Consider the following 23,511-nt stretch of genomic DNA (forward strand, 5'->3'; position numbering starts at 1 on the left):
AGTAGCGTCACGATTCGATTTCCCGAGCCACAGGTACACACGCAACTACGAAACAGGCGGCACAAACACCGCAAAGACAAAAGCAGACGGAGGGACAGGCACCCTCCAATAACAACAACACCCTCGCTCACTCGCTAGCCCGCCCGCCCGCCGAATATGCATCGTGTCCTCTTCCTCCGGTCTCGGAACAAAGCTCGCGCGCCGAAGACAAACCCCTCGGAACGAAGAAGAGTCGGAATGACAAGACACGGAGACGAAGGTGGTCGTGAGTGAGTGAGCGAGACGAGGAGGTGGTAGTGGCACAGCGCTGCCTAGCTACCTGCCGAGGAAACAGAGAGAGAGGAGAAGGAATGGCAAGCGACACAGACACACGCAGAGAAATAGAAACAGTGGCCGTAACGCAACGTGCGCATCTATCTCTCTCTTTCTCTCTCTCTCCCCACCCCCTTTCCAAACTCGAGATCCCCTCTGTCATTCCTCCGCAGTTTCCATTCCACTGTCTTCGTGACTAGGTTTTCTTTCCATCTCTGACTATCTCTCTCTCTCTCTTTATGTCCCTCTATGCGCTCTTCACATTGCCTTCCGGGGGCCCTGCCTCGACTTGTGAGGATACCACCACCACTCTCTCTCGCTCGTTTTCGACAGGGGTGGAGATGTCTGCCGTTGACGACGCTGCCGCCGTTCGCTTGCGTGCTTCGCTTTCTACGTTCGCCGCCACGGTCGCGTCGCCGCGCGGAAACCGTGCGAGAGGAGAAATGGGCGAACGAAGCCTCTGGAAAAGCCGGGCGTCCCTCTTCTTCCGCAGGATGCTCCTGCGCGCGTCGCCCTCGTCCGCCCATTCACCCCCCTCCTCTTCCCCGCGCTCCTCCTCTCTCCCTCCCGACATTCGCTGCCGTTGAGCAGCCAAAAAAAGAAAAGAAAAGCAAAAGCAAAAAGAGAAGAGAAGGCTGCGAGGGAAGTGTCGAGGAGGAAGGAGTTCGTGCCCAGCTCACGATCCCTGTCAGGTCCGATCACGACGCGGTGCCTCGGATCTTTCATTTCCTCTCCTCTTCTCCGACAACGCTGCTGCTGTTGCTGCTGCTGCGACGTCGTCGTTTTGCCGTACAGTACATACTACGAGAGCCCCGGCGACGGTCAAAAAGAAAAGAGCGCAGGAACTGGAAGGAGGCAGAAGATACGAACGTCGCCGAGCTGTACAGCAGCGCTATATAGAAGGCCTCTGTGTGAAGAAAAAGAAAATAATGAAAAAAAAAAAAATGAAGAAACAGAAATACACGGACGTCGCTCGCTCGCTGGCCGTGCTCTCGTGAGTGCAGGCGTGCGTATGCGCGGCGCCCGACGCAGTGTCGTTGTCCTCTCCGCAAGAAAACGCGTGAACAGCGGCAAGAAGAACCGCTGTGTTACCGCACGTACTCGCGGCCACTGGGCGGTTCATTGGCCACGAAGACAGGCCGGCGCTGAGGTGCTGAAATATGACCAGCCGTAGCCCCCACGCCCTACTACAAACCCTGAACTGTCTTACCAATTGTGCGCGCCACCGACGTATATCTGTGAGCTCGAGCGGCCGACTTTCGCAGCCAGACTTTTTCATCATCGTCGTCGTTATCATATTTATGTTCACTTGCAGGACGAAGGCCGTTCCCAGTGATCTCGAGTCACCTCTGTCCTGAATCAAACAGACGCTGTCCTAGACTTGAAACTTTCCTAACCTCATTCACTCCGGCTAATTATCTGCCGCTCCTAACCGAGCTTCCCTTGCCACCCATTACGTAGCTCTAATATGCGACCGGTTGTCCGTTCCACGCATATTACGCGGCCTGCCTAACTACATTTTTTTTTCTCTTAATCTCAACTGAAATATCGGCTATTCCCGTTTGCTCTTTAATCTACCCTGCGGTCGTTCCTGTCTTTAAACGTTACGCCTATCATTTTCATTCCATCGCTCCTTGCGCGATCCTTATAGGTTCTCATAACGGCGGCCGCATGGGGGCGAAATGCGAGAACACCCGTGTACTTAGATTTAGGTGCACGTTAAAGAACCCCAGGTGGCCCAAATTTCCGGAGTCCCCCACTACGGCGTGCCTCATAATCAGATCGTGGTTTCGGCACGTAAAACCCCATAATTTTTTTTTTTCTTAGATTCTCATAAAGCAGTACTTCCAGAAAACACTGGTTATACGCCTTTTTTTTTTGTATATAAGTTAGAATGTCGGTAAGCTTCTCTTCATCAGTTGGATGTGCCTGGCAAATGTGCTCAGAGAGAGAGAGAGAGAGAGAGAGCGAGAGAAACAACTTTTATTGAAAACGGCAAGTTTCAGAGGAGTTATGTGCCCTTGTTTAGAAGGCGGCCAGGAGCCCTTGGGTCCTAGCCCGTTTTTTTTTTTTTTTTTTTTTTTTTTTTAATTCGTCTGCAGATTTCCTACTCCTGGTCTGAGTTTCCTGTAGAAATACTTGACCTAGACCGAGATACTGTTCAGAATTAGTCGCCGTCATAGCATACAGTCATCTAACTACATTAGCTGATCCCACGGCGGTGGCATCGTGGCTACGTCATGTACAGCTGCCGAGATGGTGGTCGCTATAGTTTGATTCCCTGTAGTCACGACAGCTTCACTATGTTACAGGGAAAATTACATGCAAGGGCGCCCATGCATACTCTTTTGTTGGGATTAAGAGCGGTGGATATTAATATTGAGTGCAGCTTTCTTCAATTAAAAGGGTCTCTAACCTTGGCACATCAAAATCGATCACTGAGGACGGCGACCAAGGCCAAGTGAGCGTTCTTCCAGTGATGAGAACAGGGAAGTTGGGCGTCGTTGCGTAAGTAGCAAGCATTGACAGTTGACATGTGCCTTCAACATCAATACTGATCGGGCATTACTGGAACGTAATCGCATAATCTCGAAAGCAACATGTATTGTCGAGAGCATGCACCGCTGGCATAAGGTATCTACGCGTGTAAAACAAACCCATAGCATTACTGTGTTAATGTTTTGCTGCGCATTCGGCACGGGCGAAGAAGGTGAACGTCCTTTCAGACACCCAGCGCACTGTCCAGGCAGCCGCTCCCGTCTCACGACAGCGAGTGCAACGAAAGCCGAAATACATTGCGCTAGACAGTTCTTCAGAAGCTCAACTTATCGAAAGAACACTTCCGAGTTTCAGGAGTACGGCTTTTAGTCGTATAGCATGACCGAGCGTGAGACACGAAACAATGCGAAGACGCAGGATGACATCGGAATGTTCCGAGCAAACACGGGTCTCGGAGACTGTTATAGGCACGTACGCGGAAGCCACATCGTCACGCACACATTCTCCCGGCCTCTCAATGGCTTTCGGGTTGTTACGTTCACTCGCGCTAGAATTAATAACGGACGACCGAGCCCCGTTCGCCGAACCGTTTACACGGCGTATGCATGTTTACCCTACGGACTACACATACAGAGGGGTCCCGGCTAGAACAAAAGCCCTCTAGGAGCGCGGAGTGGTCACCGAACACGACCGCACCGGGAAGAAGAAAATAAAAATAAAAAAACGAAGTTGAAAAAGAAAACAAGGAAGAAAGGTAATGAAACGCAGAGAGGAATAAAGAAGCAAAAAATACATTAAAAAAAACGGCCAAGCCCCCCCACAGTAGGAGAAAGCAAAAGAAGCCGCTCTGCCAAAAGCGCGGCGAAGCCGCCAAGGCGGCAACGAACTGGAATCGCAAGCTGCCTGCCGGAAGTGCTCCGAGAAACAAATGGACACACGCAGGGATCTCAGCCCCCCCTTCTCCTTTCACCCTTTCGCCCTGTATCACCCTCTCCCTCCTTCTCCCGCCAGCGGTGCTGCAGCCGCCATAGTATTCAGTTTGACGTCCTTGCAGTTCTGTTCCCTTTCTCGCTTTTGTTTTTATGTTTTTCATCTCCTTTTTTTGGTCGATCAGTTCGCGGGAGGTAGGTATAGGGACGCTGGTGGCGCGTGGCCCTTTGAGACCACTACAGGAGTTGAACCGGGCGAGAACACGAAGATGGCGTGCGGCAGAAGAGAAGCAGAGAGAAGAACGAAGGGAGCGGAGGGGGGGTGCAGGGATTCTCTTCGAGTCCGCCAATCATTCCGCCCGGACAACAACCACTATCCCACATAACAAATGAGCACCTGTAGGCCAGGGCTGACTTTTCGGACCGGCCAGGCCTCCGCTAGCGTTGCACCGGTGCAGCCTCTGGGGTCCCCCGTGCGAGCCCGTTCGCACGAAATGTCTCAGGGCGGTCCGAAACCGAAGAGAGGCAAAAGTGAAAGAGAGAGAGAGAAGCAAAAAAAGGAAATTGCGCTTTGGTGAGCGAGCGTGCCCTTGCGAAGAAGGGAGGGTGTGCACGCGTCCCGGCTAGAGAAAAAAGAAAAGGGTGCGCGGACACATACACACAACACTGGCGCGCAAACGTGCTTTGCGTATCGGCCGAGTCTGGAACTATCCGCGGCGGTGGGACGGGACGTCGCCGGTTGCATGATCACTGTGCGTCCTGCGCGAATTCGGGGGTGTCATCGGCTTCCCACGCCCGAGGCTCGCTCGCAGTGGGGAGAGGCGATGACACCCCGAGGAATCCACGCGGTCGCGTCAATTAGCTATAACGTGCGACCGACGAATTCGAAGACCTGACGACAGAACGAAAGAGCGAAGAAAAACGCGCACGAAGAAAAAAGAGAAGGACATGAGAAAACCGCGTTTTCTTCCTTTTCTTTTTTTTTTCTTTTTTTTTTTTTTTTTTGACTGTGTAGAGAAGGTATATCCGGATGTGAGCATACTCTCATGGGGTTGCCTGCCTTCTCTTCCTTGATATGAACTCGGCGCAACGTCATCGGAGCAGAATTTAAAATCTCCGTGAACACCGGACCATCGCCTTCCCTGAGGATCATCATCACACATGTAGCACGGGCCTAGCTCGGTCGTCCATGCGAGCAGTCCCCGAAGCGGCTTCCGCTGGTCCGAGCGCCTTAGTGGAACATTTTCTACGAGATATAGGGGCTCGACACTCTCTTGCGGAGTTCACTGCACTGTCTCCACTGGATGTCAATATAAACCCGGCCAGCCAAGGGAGCAACGTTCGGCTCGGCGAAGTAAGTTAATGGTAACAATTCATAAAGTACAGCTTCCGGAAATGTGCACTTCGTGGAAATGAAAACAAGATAACCGCCTTGCGCAAAGAAAAAAAAAAAAAAGGTGAGAATGATTATGGAGAAACTGCCCATGCGCGTGTTACCGACTTCATTCTCTATTCATGCATACTTCGTTCTTTTCCGACCAAAAACCTCGTCCGAAACTCCATCAGCGATGAAACATAGCAGAGAAAACGGATTACGCCGCCCGGGTCGCCTAAATCGCCATTACGGCCGGAACGTGCATATATAGGAAGGAAAATGGATTGAACCCGAGTAGTGATTACTAGCTCTCCGGAAAAGCAAAAAAAAAAAAAAAAGGAGAGAAACACATAATAGCACAACATAACAAAACGACGGAAGAAACAGAAATTTGACAGCAGAAGCGACTTCTTTGTGACCTCCTGAGTATCCCGGTTTACCTCCTCAGGAAACATGCTCGCGACCCACGAAGGCTTGCTCTTTTTCTCTCCCTCTCTCTTTTAGTTCATTTGCTGCCTCGCCGACGACCGGGTCGAACCGCTCCCACCTCGATCCTCGGGAACCACCTTTTCACTCTTTCCATACCTCGCTCTGCGTAGCTCGTTCAATTCCTTCGGCTTCCCCTTGCAAAGCCGGTAGTCCTCCTGAACAAGAAATGCTCGCACCGCGAATACACACACGCACAAACACCACACTAACGGCGGAGGGACCAAACGCGGAGCGAGCCAGTCTTTTTTTTTTTTTTTTTTCTCCGTCCCAAGTTCAAGCGCACGCATTCAACGGGCTTACACGCGAGCACATTGCGTACTCGAGCCCAGCGAAAGCGAGCGTATTCAAACTGCAAAACGCAAGAGAGAGAGAGAGAGTCAACTTTTATTGATCCATAAATATAAAAAGGAAGCTCACGAAAATATGCAACCGCACCATACGCAGGGGGTTGAAAGTATTTGCGAAAGAAAGAAAGAAAACGCGGGGAAAGTCGAGGCAGAGAGAGACAGATTAGAGTTCGTAAACGGAAGAGGAATGGAAAGGAAAGAAAGAAAAAAAAAAAGGGGGGGGGGAAGAATTTCCGAAGACGGAGTGAGAGAGAGCTTGCGGTGAGGTTGTAAAACTCGGCCCGATAGGAAATGCCGGAATGCCTGCAACCGAGATCAAACAAAATCGGCCGGGCGAGTAAAAGAGGGAAGGTGAATAGGAGAGAGTCGGCGTGGATCGGGCAATACGACAAACGACTTCGGCTGCGCGCTCAGCTATAGGAGGCGGCGAATTAGCCCCAACTCAGCTGCGACCTGCGCCGAAGAAAACAGCTGCGTAACGCGCTGGGTTCGGCGACGATATTTCTCAACGCAACGTGCGGAGTCTCTGTTCTTTTGTTCCTCGCTGATAACATGCCGCCGGCGGTCAACGGCGAAAGCAAGCCCCGGCTTCGCGTCAAGAGGGCTCCTGTGCGCATCCGATTCGATTACGTAGCATCTCATCTCATCGTTACTCACAATGACCACTAGAAAGAAATGTTGAATCGGTGCGTAGTAGGTTACTCTTAGTGAAATTCTTTTCTGCGTGTCTTTGGCGAAGAAGCAATATCATTCAGTAGAGGAGAAAAATGACTGATAGATGAAATTGTTGGCCGTTGGTTTCTAGCCATACCAAAATGTTTTTTTTTTTTTCCTCGTCTCACCCGACCCTTGGCCTATCTCCAAAGGTAGGGTGTGCCCCTGCCATCAGTCCAGGGACAGCAAACCAAACCAAGCGAAATCATTGATAACTGACTAACGCAGTGCGCAACCAAACCTAACAAAACAAAAACAGCTTTACTTGATGATGGCACGCAGGGGACCTGCACGTTTACGCAGCGGGTAAACAATAGACGGATGCCAATTTCAGCGAGACGAAACAATGCGAAGCAGGTGCTCAGGAACATGTATACGTGGCTCTGCAAGAAGCCTTGAAGAGGGAAAACAACGGGGGGAAGAAGCAAGAAATGACGATGGAAGCACCGGCGTTAACATGTAGCCAACACGGCAGGACGATGCACGCATAAGGGGCATTTTACCGGGCCACCCTCTTGCCTTCCGCTGACCCTGGAACCTTTCTTCAGGCTTCTTCCTGTGGTACTTCTTTTCTTTCGGAATCTCTTCGGCTCTCTTGGGTAAACGGTATAAGAACCGATGCTACGCTCGGGGTTCCCTCTTTTTTGGAGCAAACTTGACTCCGGCCTCCGTACCTTTGTGCTAGCCAAGTCTAAGGCGCAGGAAGCTTACACCTCCCCCTCCCCCCATCCCCCTACTCTCAGACTCGCCCACCCCACTGAGACCCCCCCATCAGAAGGCAGGAGTCACGGCGCCAAAGTCGCCCGCCCCCTCGGCCGATCCGGCAAGCAGGTAAAAAGAAAGAAAAAGGAGCAGTCCGGCACCACCGCGCGCTGAGCGAAGACTTGCCACCCGCACGCGTGAATTATGATACTTGTGTGTAGCACGCTCCTGGGGGGCTACTCTTCCTTAGCAAGGTGGCTCCTCTCTGAAGCCGCCAAGGAAGAAGAAAGCCCCGCAACGGAAGGAATAGGTGCTGCACGCAGGGAGAGAATGCGCCGGTGTCTGCGCCTAAAGAGAAAGTTCGTAGGCGCGTGTTTGTGCGTACGTGTATGTGTGTGTTCGTGTGTATATGTGTGTGTGTTCACCTGTGTGTGAGCATGCGTGTATGTGTTTAGAGAGAAAGAGAGAGAGAGCTCCTGTGCACGCGCATATGTCTGTTTTCACGGGTTTGTGCGTACGAGTCTGTGAGTGGGCGTTCATGTGCGTGTGTACGTGTGTGTGCGTGTATGCGTGCATGGGTCTGTACGTTTGTGCGGACGTGTTTTGCGCCTAGCCTGCCTTCCTGTCTGTTTGTCCGGGGCGTTTCCGCGGCACAGCTACCACACGGCCATTAAATCGAAGCACCCAAAGGTAGACGAAAATTTTCGACAAAAGCTAGAAACACAACGTGCCTCCTCCTCCTCCGCAGTCTGCAGGACCACCTTTCTACTGCTCCCCGGCAGACAAGAATCCCGGAAATTCGGGCGGTCCGGCCGTGGAGACGGTGCTCTCACGTGACCGGACCACAATGCGCTTTTGGGAGCGCTGGTGGAAACGCCGCGCTGCATTTAGCCGTGCGAACGACCGTGGAACGACCTTGCCACGAGCTAGAGAGAGAGAGGACGTCGTGCCGATGCTCCTTTTGAATAGAGGCTTCCGTTTAATTCGACCGGCGTTTTTTTTTTTTTTTTCTTTCCTCATACGCGCGACCATATATGCTTCCCTGTAATTTAACAAGCGCTCTGACCGGTCATGATAGTTGGCATAAATTCATAGCTTTGGGTATACGGTGCAAGCGTACGTGAAACAGACAACATAAGAGCTGCTACCGGCAACATTTGTGCTACCGAAAAGTAAGGATTCTCTGTGACGATGTTCTTCCATAGCTCGTCACCGCTATTACTGATTAGCCTGTCCACTTCGATCGTCATGCATGATGTCATGCTACCTGGCTCGACTGCCATAGAATCTTATCTAATTGGGACGCTCCCAAGTAAGCAACGGTGATTTTGCTGTCACCGCTTTCGTCACGCCAGGCTTGACAATGAAAATTTCGGGCACATTAGCGTGATACGTCATAAAGCGTCATTACGTCATAATGCAGAGTGTACAGGCCTTGGGCTATCTAGGTGGCGTTGGTTTAACACACCCGAAAGCTACAACACCTGGGCTTTGAGGCATGCCCAATAGTGGAGGGCTTCGAATTAATTGTACGAATATACCTGAAGTTGCATTGAAATTTTTTGGGCGAAGTGCTATTGGAACAGCGCGAGAAAGGCGGGGCGTGAAGAAGGGAAAAAAAAAAAAAAAGGAGGAAAGACGACGCTAACATTATCTCACGTACACGCAAGGCGCGGTGCATAAGCGTTTTAGTGTTTCTACCTGCTAACATCCCGCTCTCTCATAATGGGCGTTCGCTCCAACTATAGGAATCAAACCCGCGAGCTCGAGCTCAGCGGCAGCGCGGCGTAGCCAGCTGAGCCACCGTGCCTTGTATACATGACGACACTGTGTATAACGTATTGGCCCACGGCCTTTAGAAAACTCGGCTCCTTATCCTGAGCTCCCCTTCTTCCGAATCATTCACGAATCGTCCATTGTCCCGGCTCAGCATGGCCCCCTCCATGCAACAACAGCAGCAGCGCCACGACACGACAAACGAAAGCATAAAAAATCAGCACGACGGCCGGTCAAGTTCGATCGCGTATAAACATACGACTGGAAATAGCGGTAGCGAGCGCGCGCGCGCGCTTGGTAGTATTTACTTAGTACTATAGCGAAAACGAGAAGCGCGCACTCTGCCCGTTTAACGTTTTCCTCAAACCTGCCGAGGCTTCTGCGGGACAACGCACGCCAGCGCGCTTTTTCCTGGGGCAAATGAGAGTGGTTGAACGTAGGGTGAGCAAACGGCTGTCTCGCCAATGACGCATATAATGCCGGATGATGACAGCCATCAGAGGGAGGTCGGAATGTATAAACACACTTCTCTCTCTCTCTCTCTTTCCATGCACGTTTCTTGGCGAACTGTCATCTGCAGTGCCTCCAAGCAATCTCTGGCTGTTCTTCCGCGATAACAGAGAGTCCCCCCGTGCGACAATAGCTTTCCAACATTCCGCCTCGTGTTCAAAAATTCCCCCTGAATGTTATGTAAGAAGAACGGAACAAACTTCAAACTTATAATTGAAAAGTGAGAAAGAATAAATTTCGTTTTGGCGTTAAGTTCGAGCAAGTGTACGCGCATAATTAAAAAGTGGCGATTGTTTTTTTGTCCTCTTGCACGACAAAACGATTGACTGTCACACGCGCAACGAAAAAAAAAAAAAAATCGAGAACAACACACTCGAAAGGAGCATGAACACCGCGGAACTATTTTGATGCAATGATTTTAAGCAGTTCCATCTACCATCGAAGTTGCTACACACAGGTGAAAGCAAGCAGTTTTCTATCTCACAACAAGGTCTCATAATTCACACCAACGGTTAGAGGTGTGCGCACATCAAACCGTTATTTCTGAAGCGTAATATCCGCGGCTACCTTTAGCACGGCGGCTGATTAAGGCAGCAAACGTATAATAACTGACGTGACACTTGAACAGCTGTATAAGCCGCCTCATCAATGGGTGCAGTCGGTTTCGCAAATGCGCTTACTCACACTCCCGCACTACGAATGAGACTCTGTCAAACCATGGCAAAGAATACAAAAAAAGCAATTCCGCGTCACAACAACTCACACGACAACGAAACACGCTGCTTAAACGCGCCGTCGGCAGCTGCACAGGCATGTGGTCCGCGTTGCGAAACAACCGTTGTGTGTACACGCTCAGACGTCGACGCACGAAGGCTGAGATCTAGGACGGATGCCCAGGGCGATTCATTCACGCGTGCGCCCGCCGAGCTACAACGCAAGACTCTCGATCACGTGGGAGGGGGGGCGCTCCGAGCTGCAGGAATTTCGGCGGCTGACGGGGAACCGATGCATGAGTCGCCTGCCGCTGGCCTATGGCCTCTCATTAATTAGGCGTGCCCCAGGCGTGTGCTGCAACGACAATTTTGAAACACCGACGGATCGACCTGCGGAAATGAGGTCTCGCGAGCTTGAAGTCCACAGTGTCAAGCCCGAGAACCAGGGACCTAATTCACCAAGCGTTGCGTTAGTCAGTTCTGTTTGTCACTGGCTGGCCGCAGTCACCAATAGTATGTCTCACATGGCGATAGGGTTCGCATCAGCCCATGCGAACAAGTTTAGCGTAAGAATCTTTTTGCGACTACACGGGCCTAGGGATCCACGGGCCGAACAGATCACAAAGCTTTTTTGTTCGTAAGTTGTCTCCGCGATTGGCAGGCAGCATTGGCTATTAATGTATATATCCAGCGTCAGAATGGGCTGGAATGCGCTCTTACGAAGAAATTCTGGCGTAAGAGGTTTGTGCGAATACGGGCTCAGAAGAGCGGTGGGCGTATACCTTAGATCTCAGTAATCAACAGTTGTCGAACAAGGGAGGAATGTCGCTGGAGCCAGTGTTTCGACAAAAGGCATTTGTCATCGTCAGGGCAGCTACGTCTCCTTTTGGAGGCAAGGAAAACAGGTCCCCCTGTCTAAACGTGCACTCCAGGGTTAACAGGTGAGTTGACAGCTGCGTTAACAGCTGATCACCAAAAGGGCAACGGAGTTGACTACTAACGATTGGCCGTCTGAGGAGTGGGCTATTTCACGGCCATGGCGGAATATGTTTTCACGATTTCAACGTTCATCTAGAGAAAATCCCATATCGAGAGATAATGAGACCCCGAAGACGCGAGAGAAAAAAATCAACCATCACTTAACTATTCTTGCGCGATTTGAATGCGAAAGCATTAGGACTTCCTAAAGTATCACCTTAATCCACCTTATCAATTTTAATCTAACTTAATCAGCTTTAATCTACATTAATCCACTTTATTCCAGCTTAATCCACCTTGCTTAGTCTAACTTGGAACAACCTTAATCCACCTTAGTCCACTTTAATCCAATTTTGGGAGTTCGCCAGGTCGGTTTTTTTGGGTGTGGGCCGGGGCGCCTGTCCGACGCCGTGACTGTTCACCGTGGGACTTCGCAGTGCGAGCCACGGCAGGTCCAGCGCCGGGAACGTGACGTCATCGCGTGGTCACGTGAGTTTTCTTGCCATACGATGTTAACGCCGGACGCTCGCCAGATTTTTCGCTTCATGGGGCATATAAGGCTTTCGCTTTAATAAAGAAGTATGTGTGTCAATAGTATTTATTACTATGAAGCCAGGACATGCTTGTATAGGCTCCCTAAGCGCATTACGTTTTCGTTACATGCGGTTTTAGAAAGCGACCCCTTATTCTGACCATACAGATAGACGCCGAAACATATAGCTGCATGCTTATTTGCCTGGCTTGTGGAGTTATCTTAAAGGACATGAACCAATCTTAAAAATTAATTTCTGTAAATTTTTACATTAGTGTTGTTTATAATGCAAATTAGATATGAAGACGAAATTTGCAGATTACTCAGAGCAAGTCTGGGGGGCTTTTCAAGATATTGTATGTTAGCAGTCTGTATATCTTTGGCTCCATTGCATCACTGTTGAGCTTGTGTTCTTGCGCGAGCCACAGCGCGCGCGTACGCGAAAAATCTCGACTAACTAGAGGGTAACAGCAAAAAGGCTTTGCAGTTAATATTTCAGATGCCCGTCACAGGGCTCTTTAGTACCACACTGGGGCCGTGTTATGTAACAACTGCTGTCTTTTTCAATTCTTGCGCTTAGTCATTAGCTCCAGGGATGCATCCACGGCCGGTGTGGGCCAGTCGCTGCTATAGGAATGATGAGGAAAGAACAGAATCGATAGGAAAGAAACCTTACACAACACCGACCCCTGCCTATAAAAGCTAAAATTGGTTCATACCGCCCATAACCTTGGCGGTGGCGCTGCCAGAATGACGCTGCACAAATGTACTACGTCACTCTTTCCAGGGCACGGCTGATCGCGCGTCTGTTTCCGGGCGCAGCTCATCGTACGTCTGTTTCCGAAAGAGGATCGAAGCAGACGACGGAACGCGCGCACGCACGTACCATACAGTCGCCGTAAACGTACTTGCGAACCGAGCGGCGCACCGAAAAGAAAAGCGTTTCGGTGGGCTGCCGTAGCAGCGAGCGTGAACTTAGCTATACGCAAGGACTCTCGCGCGAGAACTAACGGGAACGGGGCAGACCTACAACGCCGCCGTGGCCGCGCGGTCGAGCCGTGCCTGCCGGCTGCCATTGTCTCGACTCGTGAAGAGTGGGGGGGAGCCGAGAAAGCGAAGAGCACAAGAAGCAAAAGCGGCCGTGGCCAGCAGCAGCGTGGCCGGCCTCGCTCCGTACCCACCCTGCACGCGCTCGCTCAGTGCAAGCCGGCATCTCGAGAGAAGCGGCGATGCATATTGAGCGCGACTAGCGCCTCCTCGCGGCAACGGTCGTCGGCGGAACTTTCATCGACGCCGTCGCTTGACTCGGAAAGGAAACGAGGACAGAGTCGGAAGCAAAAAACGTGCGCGTTCCTGCCAGCTGTGTGCGCGCGTGTGCGAAAACACGCGCACTGCGGCGAGTATAGCCGTCATATTGCTGCGCGAATGTGCATGGTCATAGCTCTAAATCAAATCAGAAGAACGATTTGTGCTTCCCGACGAACCGGAACTGAAGTAGACCCGGAAGTGCTGTTAGGAATCGGCTAGACGACAGTAGGCGCCAGCCTGAAAGTGGCGTCGATGATAGTTATACATCGCGGACGCATTGAGACAGGAATCACCACTGGGGGCAGTTTTCTCTCTCCAGCAAACGTTTAAAGGGTCACAGTAATCGAAGTAGCTTCGGGTATACGCGAGCTATACGTACGCCGCATACTACTACTATAGGTGGTACATTCCGTTTTAAAGTTGTGTTATAGGGGCAGCCAGAATCCTCCCTCCTGCATTCGTACAATGTTAGAGCGTATAACATCTGACCTAAACTAATTAATTAAGCAGCCATGTACTACATCTCCGCACAATAATCTCCGAGTTCTTTTGAACATTCCAAGGCTTGCGTCGCATTTGGAAGTCCATCCGGGGGCGAACGGCAATTTCCGACAGCGAAGAAGAGATGACATTCGTATTTCTATATACGAGTTTTTTTTTTTTTTTTTTTTTTTTTTGGGGGGGGGGGGGACGTGGGTTTGCGCATAGCCATAACTGACACCCCGTCGTTGCTGAGCGGTAGGTCTCCAAGAAAAGAAACGCCACCGCATAAGTGATGCAATGTGTCGAATGCCCACGGATTTAGATCCCGGTGCACCTCCGTCACGCCCCCCTGCCCTATGTCTCCTACACGAAAGCGAAGTAATGACGAAACCAGCCGGAGGCCTACCTGCGTACCTATGTGATTTGTCAACGACTGCCGCGGGAGCAAGTAAGGGTTTTTATAAAGTCCAGAGTGGACAGACGCATCACGCAACGTAACGCAACTACAACGCGACCGCTTTATATATACGCCGACGCGAATCTATGACGCGAACCACGTAGGCCGAGCGCTTAACGCGTTCAGGCCGTATAAACTATGCCACATATGTCCCGAGCCGCATACATGCATGTAGCTTACGTGTCCACCTCCGCACCTTGCCTAACATGCACGCGTTCCTACACCACAGACCCGGCGTATTCGACGCCTGCATAATCAGATAGATATGCGCGTCACATAGTCTCGACACGACGAGACGTTTATGCCTTAGTTGCCCCGCCGCTTTCCTAAATCACGTGCAAAAGCAATAATAAAAAAAAAAAAAAAAACTGGACGCGTCAGCTTGCGTTAGGCTCGTTATATGCGGGAGAATGACGAAGCGAACCGCGGCTGACCGCACCGGTAAAATTGCGAATCAATACTCCAGATTTAGAACCACTGCGCGTAGTTCTGAAAGTGACGCCTAACTTTTTTTTTTTTTTTTTGCCCACCCTCACGGATATCCGCATCAGCGATTGGGGGAATAACGTCAGCGACTCTTATTACGGCAAGTGAACCGAGTAATCACGCACGACTGAAGGAACGTTTTTTTACACCGGGCCGCGCTGAACATAATAAAGTAGTCATAACCTGAAGAAAGCACGTATAACCGCGACTCCTCCTCCAGTTCCGAACGCAGGCTTGTGTTGCGCTTCGGACGACCGTTACACATCGAATACAAAGTAGGCTGCCGGACGAGATGGCGTTCGAAAGCTTCTTCGTCCGCCGCACATGCACTGCCGCCAGACGGCCCGATGCACTTCATTAAATAAGAAAGCCGGTAGTGCTGAATACCGATGTCTCGCCGTGTACATCCCTGTCTGAGCGAGCGAAGCTGAGCTCGCTCCAACGAGCAAACTACAAGCTGTAGCGGCTTCAAGATTGCTTCACCCTTCTTCCAACTTGCTATAGGCGACCAGGACATCGCGAAGCCAAGTACGGAGATCGGTATCTATTCAAAGAGCAAACGCCCGCCAGTCGGGATTTTTTTCTTGCTTTTCTATGCATGCTCGACCTTAGAACACGCGACTCCGACGACGGCTCTGCTGTCACCGGTTTTGTCATGGAAAAATAAACTAAAAAAATTGCTGGTGACACATCGGCGCCGATTGTGAAGTCGCGTCCAGTACGGACCATCTGGTGTGCCTGACGCCTACAGCTGCGACCTTTGACGGTTTGAACCTATATATGGTCACGCCAAACGACACGCTGCCGCAGAACGCATCAGAGCTTCCCTTTATAGTATACTACGTCGCAAAACTGCTTGGCAAGTCGAATGGCAGGCAAAGCTATCTCGCTTGCGATCTTCTTTCGCTAAAGTAGTGCATGGGTCGAAAACCTATCTTAATACCACGACGAGGTTGGTTACTCTGCGGTTTAACCTCTAACCTATACAGCCGCAACTGCTAGACGAATAAGAGAGATTGCTCCTGAGAATCAATCGCGAATCTCAAAGTCATTTCTCCTTCCTCTCAAACGATGAAGCACAGAGTTCTTCTATCGCAGTGAAAACGTTCCAGTGGTCAACCCGCCCGGCGCAGGTACTCTTGCTGAGATTTAAACTCACCGTCACTGCGACCAACATTGATCCAGAAAATAACGACGAAGTACAACTGCGAGGAGGGGAGAATTTCAGTCCGGTTCGACGCGGCGTTCTCGCGAAAGGAACGTCGCGAGCCTGTGTAATATACCCGAGTCTGTATAGTATAGGGCGGGCCGACCACCGCACGGCCGACGTGTTCCTTCAGGCGTGTAACAGAAGGGAGGCAGCCACCACAGGCGAGACACGGTCGAGAAAGATAACAATAATAGAACACAGTTCGGTCGAAGAAGAAATGAAAGTTGTAAAGTACTCACGCTAGCCGAGCCCCGGCCTGGGCCAACGTCGAAGTCGACGACGAGGAAGAAGACGAGGCTGGAAGCACCAACAGCAGGCACAACTCCCGCCGGTCGACGAAAAAAATCCGGGGAAGGCGACGAACGACGAAGCTTTCAATCTCAACCCCCCCACTCCCGCTAAAACTTCCTCAGCGAGTCCGCGCCGGCGCGAACTCTCAGCAGGAAGAGAACGAACCAAAAAACGAAGCCAATAACTAAACACCGGTTGCACGCCACAGAAACTCGAAAGAAACTTCGAGCGGAGTCGTGGTCACGGGCGCAGCCTCGGCGGCTCGGAGCAGAAGCGGCGGACGAACGGTCCAGTTTCCCGCGCACGAGACCGGCAAACGGTTAACGAAACACCCTTCCTTGGCAGTGGATGAGAAACGCAGCGGCGGACTGATAATCCGCCCTCGGCGGGCAGTAGCGGGCAGTGTCGGTCGAGACGGTCCGCCAGCGGGCACAAACCACGCGGCACCGGGCCACGTACCGGTCCAGGAAGAAGAGCTTCAGCGGCCGGCGCGGTGTTCAGCAACGCCTGAGCAACGGCTGCCGCGTCGCGGTTGGCCTGCGTGCCATGGTTCCTGCTGGTTGCAGCGGCGGCGAGAGCGCACCGACTGTTTGTGGAGCGACTCCTTCGACGGACTCCTTGGCCTCTTCGGCCGGCTGGGAGCGAGCAGACCGCTTTCCCTGCCGCGGGAGGGCGAGAGGGGGGACCCGTAGCGTGGGGGGAGGGGGGGGGGGAGGAAGAAGGTGTGCGGAGGGGGGTGAAACCGGTTCCCCTGTGCGAGCGTGACGTAACGGCGGCGGCGTCGGCGGCTGTGGCAGAAGGCAAGACGCATAGCGCATGCAGATGGCAGTGTAGGCAGTGCAGGCATCACCACCGGGCCTGCAGGCCGCCTCGCCGTCCTTCCGTGCCGCACGCCCACCGCCGTTGCCTCAAGGGATGCGCAGTGTCCGTGTCCTGGACACCGCAGTGTGTGTACGTGTCATTCCTTTCCAGTCTCAACGGGCCACAGTGGCGGATTTGGAAAGGCGCCGTGTACCTGTAGCATCTCCTCATCTCTGGAGTCTGAAGAGCGTCGCGCCTCTTCTCGCGTGTGAGAAGCAATGGGTGCTCGAATGAATGCGCCGCTAAATCTAGGTCCGGGATGGCGTGTATAATAAATGATTATATCCAAATTCTTCGTGCTTCGTCGGTTGTCTGAGTGGCACTCCGGCCACGTTATCACCAGGATTGGCCGGTCGTGATGCGGTGGACGATCAGAAAGGAATGGTATCGAGTGAAAGGAATCGCACATAATAACAACCACTTAGGATTTTTCACAACGATGGACGGAATTCCGCAGACGAGCATGGTGCGGTTGATTTACAACCAAAGACGCCGCTAGTCTGCGTCGCCCTCGTGCGCGGCATGATTCGGCGGCACCGAGCCGCATGTCACGGTGCTCCACGAAATTTCGTCCATCCCGTGATATCAGCTTAAGGGTACTCCGACTGAATGATCCGCCTCTTTCATGTTCACGTTCCGCTAGTTTCGTATGCTTTTCGCTAGTGAGCACTCGCGGATATTAAGATCGCCAAGCCGACGCCAGCAATATCGACCGGAAACACCTCGGCTCTCTATTAAACTAAGGGTACCGAAGATCATACCATTCAAGAAACGAGCATGGAACTATCATGATTTGGGAAGTTACAGCAAAAAACACACGAGACGAAGACGTGTGTTTTTTTGCGGTAACTTCCCAAATTATGAATCACCAAATGTCCTACACCCACACTCTTCTAAGCTACATGGAACTATCCACTGAAGATGTCCTGACTCTCGGTTGGGAACAGAATGCTGCTTTCGTTATCAGCTAACGACGCGTACGAGTGAACGTTCTAGCGTTGGATGCATTGATCTCTGTGGTAGAACATAAGAAAGTGACATAAACTAAGCTAACAAAGAGAAAAGAAACAACTTGAAAAGTCGACGTCATAAACCTGCTTAAAGCGGCGAATGTCGTTTATCGAGTAACATCTACATAAAATCATACTCTGCACAACGGTGGGTGGCATTTGAGATAAACTACACGCCACTTACATAATGCGGTAGTAGATGTGGTTTGGGGGATGTGCGGTGCTAAATGCGAATCTTCGTCCTCATAATAATTATTATGAGGACGAAGATTCGCATTTCAAGGATTCTGCAGCTCATTTGCGCCAGCAGAACCCGGATCTACAAAGCGGTTCGAGAGCGCGGTTCGCAATGGACTGGCGAAGGCCAGTTATGAACAGTGGTCGTATCATTAGCGAAGGCGGTGGATCAATGCCAGATAGTTCTTGCGAGCGAAATAACTTTGCGAATGCGACCACAAATCTTGCCTTTTCTTTCAAAACAACGTCATGCAAGGTGTTCATTGCCGCTGGAAGCAGTCTACGGAGGCTTCGTTATATGCGATCATAAGCGCTATTTCTTTCGAAGTCCGTGAATGGCGCGTAGATGAAACAACGAAGTACAGTGCGCAAAGGAACGACAAGAACCCGGCACGTACAAGAAGTTTGTCTTCTGGTCGTGTTTAGGAGCGATTTATCACCGGAGCAGACGATAAGTAATTATACCGCTTTCCAGGCACGCGGGGGCAACTGCACTTGTCTTCCGCATATCGAAGCAACGAAAGCATTTCTATTTGCCCCCTTCGACCGACGTGCAAGAGTAGCAGAGCGTGGTTCATTCATTCACCACCAGGGAGCGCATATCTTCATCGGGGAGCGAGCGCCCTCTGCCCGCTTCTTTCTTATGCACGGTGGGAGCTCATTACGACGCGGACGGAAGAAGCCTGCGCGGAGCAGGTTTGTTTTTGGGTGTGGTGGTGGTTGGAGGTGCTGGTAGGTGACGGTAGTGGCGTTTGGTTCAGACGACTGTGGCCAACTGGAGACATGCAAACGTGCCATGAAGCGCATTAATTTCGATGGCTGTACGTACCCTGGCAGTTCTGGCAAGCTGCGACGCTCCTTCCTTGATGGTTTTTCTTCGCTGGCATTTCGCTAAACCGGGCTTCCGATGGCGTCCCAAGACATCAATCCTGCGTGTGATGGAAGACAACTCGAAGGAACACGCTGCTCAGAAGGCAAGACACACAACGACGCTCAACTCGCAACAAAATATTTTGCTGGAGAAACGCACTGATGAAAGTACACAGTCGACGGCGTTCACGCGTACACGCCGAAGTATGTAGCAACATGAAAATTAAGAAAACTGCAAATGGGGGTGTTCGTTTACTGCTTTATGGAGAACCATTTCGGCAGGTCGTGTCCAAGTCGAGGCGGTGAGCTTAAAATGCGAAGCCCGGAACTACCTTCTTCTGTTTTCGCTTTGCGTTATGTCTGCGCTGGCGCCGGTGTTCTTCGGTAAGAAAATGATTAAAACCAGCGCAGAGAAGAGGGTACTTCCAATAGATGCAAAAGCGTGACAAGTCAATCGTGTAACGATAACAGCCAGCCCAACTGCATCTACTTTTCCGATGTACTCACTACCGGGCAGTTAGTGGTCCAGCGGAGTGCTCAATTCACGACAGTCAAGCTACTTCGGACTCAACATCCCGGCCACAATGAAAACATTAACTACGGAAAGCCACCTACCCTGGAGTAAATTTTAATAAAACGTAACTAAACTGAGATACTCGGTCACCAACAAGCGCACAGGGACGACCATGCTCTTACCTGGGCGCCAGTGTACATTGTATGCCCACACTTGTCCATCATGCCTCATTCGGCAATGTATAAAACGCAATGGTAAATAAAACAATTCCTCGACGCTAAAGAATTGCCCCGGCGATAGTAAAGCGAGCTAACGCAAGTTGCATCCTTAACGAACGAGCAAAAACAAAATTGAAAAGCCGCAACGCCCGCACGAAATAGAACGTCCGAAATTTCGGTGAACTCTTCGCATGCACACAAAAGACAGCCACGATATACCCATTTGCTCAAACGCGGAACGAAGTGATTAGACCTCAGAGCATTTCCTTACTGACTGTCGCTCGGGATACCACAATTCATGATAACGATAGGCATGATAACGACATGATCGCGGCGGTTATGACCAATCGTGGATATAGCACAACCGAAGCTTTTTTCAGTGCGAGCGATGATCTAAAAGCTGGCCCTGTGGATGAGGTCTTAGCGTTCGCTCGTACCTGAGAAATCGCAACGTGAGCAAACACAGGCTGCAAGTGAGCAAATCATAAAGCAATGAAAGCTTGTACGCCTTTATTTGCTCGCTTAATGGGTAACTCATATACCTTAATAGGTAGCATAGCTCGTTGCCCAAGGATATCATTCTCGAGTGCCGAACGTTCTAAGGCGCATGGAAGTTACTAGCGACACGGCTAAAGGATTACAGAAACGGCAAGGTTATTCTCAACGTGCTTGATGGCTACGTGCTGTCTATCTCCTTCAAACTACCCGGATAAGTGCCGTTCCAGCATTAGGGCCTTGGTGAGTTACCCTGAGCAACATTACTGCAGTGAATGGGCGGCTTGTCACTGCCCGTGGCAATGTCACCCAAGCGCAGTCACCCCGAGATTACTAGGCTAAACTTACCTGAATCATGCAAAAGGTGGAATAATTGGGAAGGTACTACCTCGCTTCCGACGAAGGCAGCAATCGCGATCGACAGAATTGGCAATCACTGCGAGAATTGTTGGCACATTATTACGTTACAGTGCGAAGCTGCAAGAGCCGTTCTTAAATGGTTGAAATACGCGACCGTGCGTAGCCTGTAGCCCTATTCTGCGGGTATATCACCTTCATTGCGCGTTCGTTAGATAAGCCATCGAGTGGTCCGGCTATCCCTCCAATGAGAGGACGCGCTGAACGTTACGTCACGTGAGAGTGAAAGTATTCTCGACAGCGATCGACCAAGAATACGGGACCCGTGGTTGCCCGCCTGTGACGAGAGGTGGGTGCTTACCCTTCCCTGAGGTAACTAGCAAACTTGAATCTTCAAGTCAAACCGCCTCCTGCGCATCTGCTGGAAAGTTTCGCCACACGGCGACTAAGGCAGGCAGTGAAACCACCTTACGGTGTACGCACCATCGCCGACTTGAAGCGACTAGCCGCATTTTGGCGCCATCTGCCGCAAAACTAGGGAATCGATGCTGCGGTGGTCGACGTTCGCCGCGCTTTCATAGAACGAAAGCCTCACTTTTATGCAGCATATCGTTGTTCGTTTCTCTTGAAATATTCACCATGTTGGATATTACACGCTTGGTAAAACGAAAGCGCGTGAAAGAACACTAGCGTGTGCCATGTTTGTTCGTAACTTAGCTCCAACTTTAGCTGGTTTACGCAAAAGCTTTCGTTCTAGCAATGTCGCGGGCAGTGTCACCGACGAGGTCAGTGCATTGGACTGCACGGGATCGTCAGTAAAAGTTGTAGACATGGGTTACGGGGACACGGTGGCACGTGAACTGCTTAAAGAATTTCATGTAACACGTAATAATTTGCATTACACAAATGACACTGCTCTTCACTGCACAGCGTGGAAAACGCAGCAAAAATAGGCAGGTGAGACGAGAGAGAACGCTGTATGTACATCGAATTATGTCACACCGACAAACCCAAGAATCTCTCTTGACCTAAGCAAAGGTAAATTGGATTTGATCAGCTGATTTCGTTGAGGCCATATATACGGTGTTGCCGAGAGACCCTTTATTTGTATGTGCGCATGTCGACGTGGCTGCTTGATGCTTATATTGATGTACATTCCACAATATCGAAAACAATAAAAAATTGTGCACAAGCCATCGACTACGATTGTCAATATGAGTGAATAGCTGAATGCTTCAAGGAAGCTGTAAACTTTATTTGAGGAATGGTACGCTCGACGGCGCATATTTGTTACAGCGAGGATATTAAGGTGGCGTCTGTTGATTCACTGCGTAATTATACAGAGAACAGAGCCGTTAGCCAGCACATCTGTAGCTGTAGTATAGGCAGACAGCACGAGAGTCTAAAAGAGCTCTGACAGTTCGCATTCGGCAACGAACGCGCCCCGCAACACTGTAAAATAATTTACGCCCTTAAAAGTGTGAATCAGTCTATGTACCCCTTTAAAGGGTGTAAATAAGTTTATAACTCCCACCCGTACACCGAATAAGGGTGTACAAGTAGCAAGTGAGCACTCGTACAGTCTGCTTCCTTGTACTTGTTTAATACGTGTTCGCTTCTTCTTGACACCAATGAATGGTTAGCAGGAGTTGCGATAAGCATGAATAGTAAATGAACTCTAGAAACTTATGCGGTTTCATTTGAGAAGGTACCGGCTGTTATGACGGCATAACCACGCAAAAGAAACGCCTCTCACACGTATTATTTCGCTTGTTGTTGAAGAGTAAGGGTACCCAGAATTATGTAGCGTACTCCAGTGATTTTTTTGTCTTCTTTTATAGGTGGTTTAATATTTCATAAACAGACATTACACGCTTTGGGTTACTACGGTCTCAAAACCAAGTGCAAGCTTTGGTCATGAGTTCGAAGCAACGCGCACACCGAACGTGCGTAACTGTCTGCACCAATATGCACCCCACAACGCTGATTTGTCCGAAACAGGGAACTTTTCGTTCGGTTGTGGCCCAAGAGGAAAGCCGATTTCTGATCAAGAATTTCATGCAATTCCAGTTTCTTCTCCTTATTTCTTTAGTTTTCTTTACCTGAACGCAACACTTCCTCATGTGCTAAGTTCTTCAAGCAATCTTCTCCGCTGGGCAGGTTTACTTTTCCAGACTGATCCCTTGCTTTAGTGAGAAAGCTGACTTGTAGAATTTCCGTGATGCGGCTAGAGGAAATGCGATGTTAGTGATTTGGTGACATTTTTTTTTTAGGTAAGTACCACCTCTATGACGTTTGAGTACCAATATGAAATAGACTAATTACATTGTGCAATTACAATATTTAATAAAATGTTTAACATATTGTATCGCTGAAAAAATATAATTTCATAACTAACTCGCATGTTTTGTATGCGCTCTAAATTTATCTTTATGGCAAGTCATCTCAGCGAGAATAATTTATTTCAGTAGTATTCGCAGAAGAAGAAATTTATATCTGCCGAAGCACGAAGCCGCTTCATACTTTAAAGCGAAGCTTTCCTTGCATGGCTTTTCTGTGCCCCAATTAAATGTCGGCAAGTCAATACATCCGCGAAAAGCAACGCCTCTTAGCGCTGCGAACATCTTGCTCATATCTAATAACAGATGTACTGTATTATTGTCAATGTTGTCTGTGGAAGAACATTGCTCATTAACATTACACATTTACTATGGCCGTATGCATATAGTATACGGTGCTTACTTAGCTCACAAATAACGGGAATCACTTCCTAGTCAGCCTCCTGAGTTTACAGGGACACTGAACAGGAAGGATTGTTAATTGTTATTAAATTACGGT

The 23,511-nt window shown here is 50.3% G+C and overlaps 1 protein-coding gene across 1 annotated transcript in view; it reads right to left on the minus strand.

Annotated features, from left to right (window-relative positions):
• Positions 1-16,725, minus strand: part of LOC119446510 (uncharacterized) — a 329,517-nt gene extending 312,792 nt beyond the window's left edge. Inside the window, 1 exon segment of the mRNA XM_037710951.2 lies at positions 16,060-16,725. The gene's annotated coding sequence lies outside the window, so the exon portion shown is untranslated.
• Positions 16,726-23,511: the final 6,786 nt, after the last annotated feature.

The sequence above is a fragment of the Dermacentor silvarum genome, chromosome 3, assembly GCF_013339745.2.
Source record: "Dermacentor silvarum isolate Dsil-2018 chromosome 3, BIME_Dsil_1.4, whole genome shotgun sequence".
NCBI classification, from domain to species: domain Eukaryota; kingdom Metazoa; phylum Arthropoda; class Arachnida; order Ixodida; family Ixodidae; genus Dermacentor; species Dermacentor silvarum.